The sequence below is a fragment of the Micromys minutus genome, assembly GCF_963924665.1.
Source record: "Micromys minutus genome assembly, chromosome: 2".
Classification (NCBI taxonomy): Eukaryota; Metazoa; Chordata; class Mammalia; order Rodentia; family Muridae; genus Micromys; species Micromys minutus.
Genome location: NC_137971.1, coordinates 508755 through 515801, shown reverse-complemented (window position 1 = coordinate 515801; position 7047 = coordinate 508755). Strand labels below are relative to the sequence as shown.

Genomic DNA, 7047 nt, shown 5'->3' with positions numbered 1-7047 from the left:
TACATGGGTCTGCAACAGGTTCTCTGTGTATATGTTATAGCTTCCACTTTAGTGTGTTTACAGGGCTTCTGCATGTGTAAATGGTGGATCTCTTACTCTTGTGCCTGCTCTTGGATGTCTCTTTCTTCTGTCGGTTTGCCGTGTCCAACTTGGAGATGATGGTCTTTGTTTTATCATATTATATTTTATTTTGTTGTTGTCTCTCAGAAGCTTTGGCTGTTCTAATGAAAGACAGAAAGGGAGTGGAACTAGATGAGAAGGTAGGTGGTGAGGAGCTGGGAGGGGCAAAGGGAGAGAAAACTGTAATCAGGATATACTGTATGAGAAAGAAATATATTTTTAATAAAAGGGGAAAATAAAAATTTAAAAATTCAAAGAATAAAGGAAAACAAATAAACAAATAAATAACGGGTCTTGTTAATATCTATTTTGCATGTTAGAATATTGTCCCTAACAACGATCAGATAGCTCATGGCTTATTTTACTTCGTTCAAATTCCATCCAGAGCTCAAATTTTCTCAAACTCAAAATTTCTAAATGACTTTGATCTACAGGTCAGCAAACTTTTATGTGAAAGTTATAAAGTAGGTTTACAGAAAATAAAATACCTGATCTAAGGAAACAGGTCAGTGGATAAAATGCCTACCATGTAAGCGTAAGGACCTTAGTGCAAGTCCCCAGAACCCACACAAAGTTGTACACTATAGTATATGTCTTTCATATCAGCACTCCAACAAAGAAATGGGAGGTGAAGACAGAAGAGTCCCCAACAAGTGTATATAGGCACGTGAAGACACATGCATCTGTCTGTCCTTTGACCTCCACATGGCACATACACACATTCACACATACAAACATGAGCACATAGGCAAATAAGCACACAAAGACTATAAAATGGCCACCTCTGTGTTAAGCAGTCTGAATGCCTAGTTAGCTAATTAAAATGTTCATGGTTGTGAAGAGCTGGAGTGTTGCAGATTAAGAGCCAAATTCTCTTTCACTATCATTGACCCTCTATAAATAATTATTCGTCACCTACCTCTTCATGTTACTGATACGTGAATTTTTCCTAGAGTGATATGAACCCAGACAAGGCAGCAAAAATAGACCAAATAGTAATTATACCAAAGCCCATCCTGATAAATCATGAATTGACTGAACTCACTTTCAGAATATGGTAAAAGTTATTTACAGGTACACAGACAATCTCAAAGCAACTATACCACTGAAAAGTCTTAACCCCTCATAGATGACAACCTGTTCATAGCTGCATACAACCCCTCTTTGGTTAATCTTCTATATATCCAGTTAATGTTCTATATACTCTGTCGCCTCCAAAGACCACGAGCTTGGGAAGAATCACACATAACTGGAAAGGAGGCATCAAGAAGAGTGGCTGGATTCTTGGGTGATGGTCAATGGTCCTTGCCATACCAGACCAATCTTGAAAGTCTTTTGCAAGTATTCACAGATAATCTGATGAGGTTGGTAATGGCTGCTATGTCCAGAGGATAGTGTTCTATAAAACTGACCTAGCATTCTGTCACTATTGGGTAAATCTTTTTGGAATATACAGATAGCCTTGATTACCAACTCAAAGGCTAAGGATGTCATCAGATTCTAAAGTCTATGGAGGCCTTTAATGCTTCTACTAATATATTTGAGAAGTGCCTTGATTTAAGGATTTTTTGTTTTGTTTTGTTTTGTTTTGTTTTTGTAACTAAAAGGTTCATGAAATTGTTAGTACATAAAGCATGGAATTGGGGAAACCTGAATCTGTCTCCCTAGCCATGGCCACTTGTATTTGGCTCTAGTATAAACTACCTGTTATTTATACCATCTGCAATTTAGATAGTATAAACTATCTGTCATCAAAGATCAGACAGCAAACAGTTTACTATGAATGGTCTTTGCTACTCTGTGGGCTCTTCTTTTTTCCCCACCCTTAATCCCCCCAGTTTTGTCCCCTAATACTAGAAAGGAAAGTAACAAGGATAGAGGAAAGAAGAATAGGAAAATCCCCAAATGTAATTTTTTTTCCTTTTGTTTCTTCAGCTACTAACCAACTACAGCCAATCTCCATAATCATCAACCACCAACCACCAATCCTGCTTCTTGGGTACCCTGTGAAAATTCCCAGAATTTCAAACATCACACAATCGCAGAACCTATCTGCACCTGGCTAAACCATGCCTCTGCTAGAGCACAAGGCAAATCATGGTCAGCTGCTTTGGACAGTCTGAAGCAGCCCTACATCCATATACCTGAGATTAAAACAAAAGCACATTCTTATAATATTTCTGTTTTTAAAAGGAACCAAAATTCCAGAATTCTCACTACAGTTTACCTTTGTGAATGACACAGCCTCTGCAGCTGCTTAGCTACACCCCTGCAGCACAAAGAAGCTATTCACACTATTCAAATAAGCAAGCACACTAAGAGAATAAAACTTATAGACAGTTTGTATGTTAACACTATATTCTTTTACTTTTTCTTGCCCAGCTTATAAACATCTCAGCTCAGGCTAAATTTGGCCCACAAGTCATGACATATTGAACCCTATTTTAATTCATCCACAAAAAGTCAAGATCCCCAGTCTGGACCCTTGGAATCACTCTGCCCTTCTTCCTCTTTGCTTGTCTTTGCACTTTGATCCCAAGATTGACACTAGTTCATAGGACCCGAGATAGAATCAGCATTCTGTACTCCTTCACCTGCCTTAACAAGCTTCTCCCTGGAGGACCAACGACCCCCTCCCAGAGACCAAACACCTTTTTGACAACCCACATGGGAATTTAAAAGTAAATATTTCCAAAGGATCCTTGGGCTGGGCAAATGGCTCAGTGCATAGAGTATTCACTGAGAACTTATAAAGCCATAGCTCTATCCCCAGTATCACATACTATGAGGTGTGGGCATAGGAGTACATACCTCCAATTCCAGCACCTGGAAGACAGAAGTAGGAGGACCACCAGTTCAAATATTCTCCTCAGCTCCACGAGTTTAAGACCACCTTGGACTACATGAGACCCCATTTCAAATGACAAGAAGGAGGAAGAGGAAAAAGACAGGAAAAAAATCTAGCCTTACCACAGCTTGCAGCCCCTGGCCTAAGTTCAGAAGCATGCCTAACTGCAGGTAACACTGCTAAACTGGTGTGCTGCTCTACAGACTGCACTCTGCACTTCATCCTGATGTTCTCATGACACTAGACTTTTTCCAGTGGATTAGTTTTTAGCCGCCAGACAGTTCTATAATCTCTATCCCCTGGGGTCAAGTTCAAAGAGAATTCCAATGTGATTAAGTAAACTTATGCAAGTCATAGATTTCTGTACTACTGTGCTATTCTTTGTGATGTCTGCACTGGGGGCAGGGAATCTTAAGACCTTCAGCAGCTCTGTTGATTTCCGAAGAGATTAACTCATCTCCATGGTGGATGAAAGCATATTGGGAAATTTGAAAATCAAAGTTACAGTCCTCTCAGGTGAAGAGGAGGAGACCCAAACAGAGGGTAATTAGGAAGAAAGGACCTGTGAGGAATGTCCACTATTTGTGAATTCATGCAGCTCATGGAGAGGGGAAGGTATTTCAGTCTGTCATCACTGTGAAATTGAACTGTAAATGCTACCTGGATCAGTGGGCTGGAACTGCCCCATGCAGGGAGTTAATGGAAACATGGAGAGGTTTTTCTTTTAACAAAGTCCTTCAACAATTATCTTAACACACCACAGAGCAGGGTTCCAACACTGGGTTACCCAGGCATTTAGAGGGGAAAAAGAATTCCCTGACAGCCTTCAGGAGGCAGATGCTTTGGTCTTGATTTGCTACTGGCAGAAAGTTATAGCTGGGAACCCAAAGTTCTCTGCAGCCAACCAGAAGCCTGCTCAAGGAGTTCAAGTTAAATCCTTTTCCCTACAGAAGATCTAACTATCACCTCTTCACCTTCCACAAGCAAGAGCTCCATTTTACAGTTGACAAAACTGAGGTTTAGAGGGCTACCAGGGTAAAATCTAGGACTAAATTGAGTCTGCTGACTGGATTCTTTCATTTCACCACAACAGTAGGAAAGACCCTCAGCATCCTGAAATATTCTCATGATTCATCCCCTAAACCAAACTCAGGTCCTTTGGAGGAACAGCAAGCACTTTTGATCCTCCTCTCGAGCTTTCTAACTAAACATTTCTCCTTTTTAAAGTTTTATTTATGTATTTCATGAACAAGAACACTTTTCCTGCATATACATGTGTATACCAGAAGACAAAATCAGACAGTTATGAGTGGTCTTATGAGTGCTGGGAATTGAACTTGGGACCTTTAGAAGATCTTTGGAAGAGTGTTGTTAACCAAAAAAACCTTGCAAATGGCCAACAGATGTATGGAAAATGTTCATGACAACTTTTCATCAGAGAAATATTCACTAGAACCATGATATGACATCACCTCACACTGTTGGGTGGTCAATTATCAAAAGGACAAGAAGGAAGTGCTGGTAAAAAAAAAAAATGCAGAAAATGGAGCCTTTGTAACCTACTGATGAGACTGTTTATCTATACATTCCTTATGGAAAACAATCTAGAGGTCCTCCAAAAACCAAGAATACAATTCCCAAGTGGTCTATTAATTCTACTTCTGGATATATTGACAAAGAAACTAAAAACACTTTCTTTTTTTCCCCACAGCCTGGATTTTATTCAGACAGCAGTCTCATTATACATGGTCCAAGAACATTCAAATAAGAATTCAAATTGGAGGTTAAAGATTGGTCTTCAAATATCATAGCCAACAATGCCACACTTGCCTATGATCTCTCCAATATAAAACCACATCCATACCTCTGTGGCCACCAAACCATTCAGCACAGCTTCCTTAACTGTAAGGTACTTGAAGTGACCAGTTTTAGCACGTTGAATTTTTTTTTTACACTCTGAATAGCTGTAGGGATTTCACCAAGGGTTTGGGGGAACCAGCTCAACTTTGGTGTAGTGCCAAAATGTGGCCAATCAAGGCTTCAAGTAAGTCATGGCAGAGACCACCATTGACAGTGCCTTCTCCAAGAAGTTACAGATGAACTTGGCCATTGTCTAAAGTGGAAGATATGTCTCCCCGAACCCTAAATTCATTTCCTTGTTCATTGGAATATTATTTACAATAGCTAAACAGAGATGGAACCTTAATGCCCATCAATATATGAATGGATAAAGAAAAGTGTGTGTGTGTGTGTGTGTGTGTGTGTGTGTGTGTGTGTGTGTGTGTGTGTATTCAGCCTTCAAAAGGGACAGACTGTAATTTCTAACACCATAGATAAGCATGAGGACACTGTGATAAGTGACAGAGACAGAAAGATAAATACTGCATGATGTCACTTAGATGTTGAATCTAAAGAAGTTGAATTCATAGAGAAAAAGGGTAGATTACCAGGGCTGAAGACAGATGTAAAGAAAGAGAAATCCTGACAAACAGATGTAAAATGTGAGGTAGGTAAGAGGAAACAAACTTTAATGATCTGTCTACAGAATAAGTAATAATGCATTGTGTATTTCCAAATTACTACATTGCTGTGTTCACACACAGACACACACACACATACACACACACACATACACACACACACACACACACACGTGACAGTGGGGCTAAAGAGATGGCTCTATAGTTTTAGAGTGTTCACTGCTCTACAAAGGACTTGGCTTGGGTTCCTAGTACCCACATGGAGGCTCACAACCATCTGTAACTCCTGTCTAGGGGATCTGATGTTCTCTTCTGACTCTGTGGGCACCAGACATGCATGTGATTCATACATGCAAGCAGGCAAAACATTCACATGTAATTTCTTTAATCTTTAAAAACATATTCAAGGTGATGGATTTCTTAACTAACCTGACTTCATTATTCTAAGTATAAATATATCAGTATCTTACTATGTCTAATAGTAAGATACTTACTATTACTAACTTACAGAATAATCAATTAAAACAAAAGTACATACAATTAAAAATAAAACTATATAAACTATTATTTAGAAATAAACAGTATGGTGTTGCAGTAAATATATAAAAAGTTTAAACCTTTTATCTGGAGCTAATGCCAGCTCCCAAGGAGCCATATGAAACAGCGGGCTATCTCTAATTGACCAGTTCCATGCTACCTCTAAGAACTCAGGCATGGTTCACTCTATTCACACCTGTGCGTTGTTTTCACTCACTTTCCTCCACAGCCCAGTATAAACATGACTCCACAATCATTAACTTATCAAACAGGTTTATATGTTAAATTCTCAATCCACAAACCCTCTACAAAATAAGCTTAAAACCAGTGAACAAAGACATAAACTGCCCATCTAGATAAGATAAATTGACCCAGAGAAACCCTTAGAAATAATCATAACAAACTTATCAATCTAGAGATACTCGAGAGAAACACCCATGTCTATTTTCATCTTGCTTCCTCCTGAATCCGCCTCTCTCCTCCTCTTCTGCTTTTCCAGATATTTCCCGGCCCCACTCTTTACTGTCCAATCTTGTATTGCCTTGACATCAACTTACAGTATGGGGGTTAGGAGTTGATAGCAAAAAACATCAGATTCACTTTGTTAATTTATATTTTACATACATTTAATTTTCTGTTATAAATAAGGCAGAAGAGGGAGTGACTAAGATGTTGTACATCAATACTCAGAGCAGTGACTGACAGATAGTAAGTCTCTAAAACTATTAACACTTGGAAAACATAACAGAGAGGAATTTGTGGAACTCTCTAAGGCCTCAGACGTGTGATTCTTGTCCTCAGACTCTTGATTCTGCAGCCAAACCCTAAATGTTGACCTCAGGAAGACCCCAGTGAGCTCTGGCTTCCAATGATGGACCATGTACCTGCAGACACAGAGGTACCAGGGATTCCTGGTCAAAAATAGTAGAAACTTAGCAGAATGGTAGATAGCCCATGACTCCACCTGACGAGGAAAGACTTGATGTTTCTGGGCCCATCCTGGGTGATTTTGCAAAGAAGCTGGAGGGATGTATGTACACTCAGGGAAGTACCAGATTAATT

General features: G+C 39.4%; 1 pseudogene across 1 annotated transcript; it reads right to left on the bottom strand.

Moving 5' to 3' along the window:
• Positions 1 to 4766: 4766 nt before the first annotated feature.
• LOC308416971 (ATP synthase subunit g, mitochondrial-like) lies at positions 4767 to 5078 on the bottom strand (annotated as a pseudogene). Its single transcript has one exon. The product of its transcript is annotated as an ATP synthase subunit g, mitochondrial-like (transcript).
• Positions 5079 to 7047: the final 1969 nt, after the last annotated feature.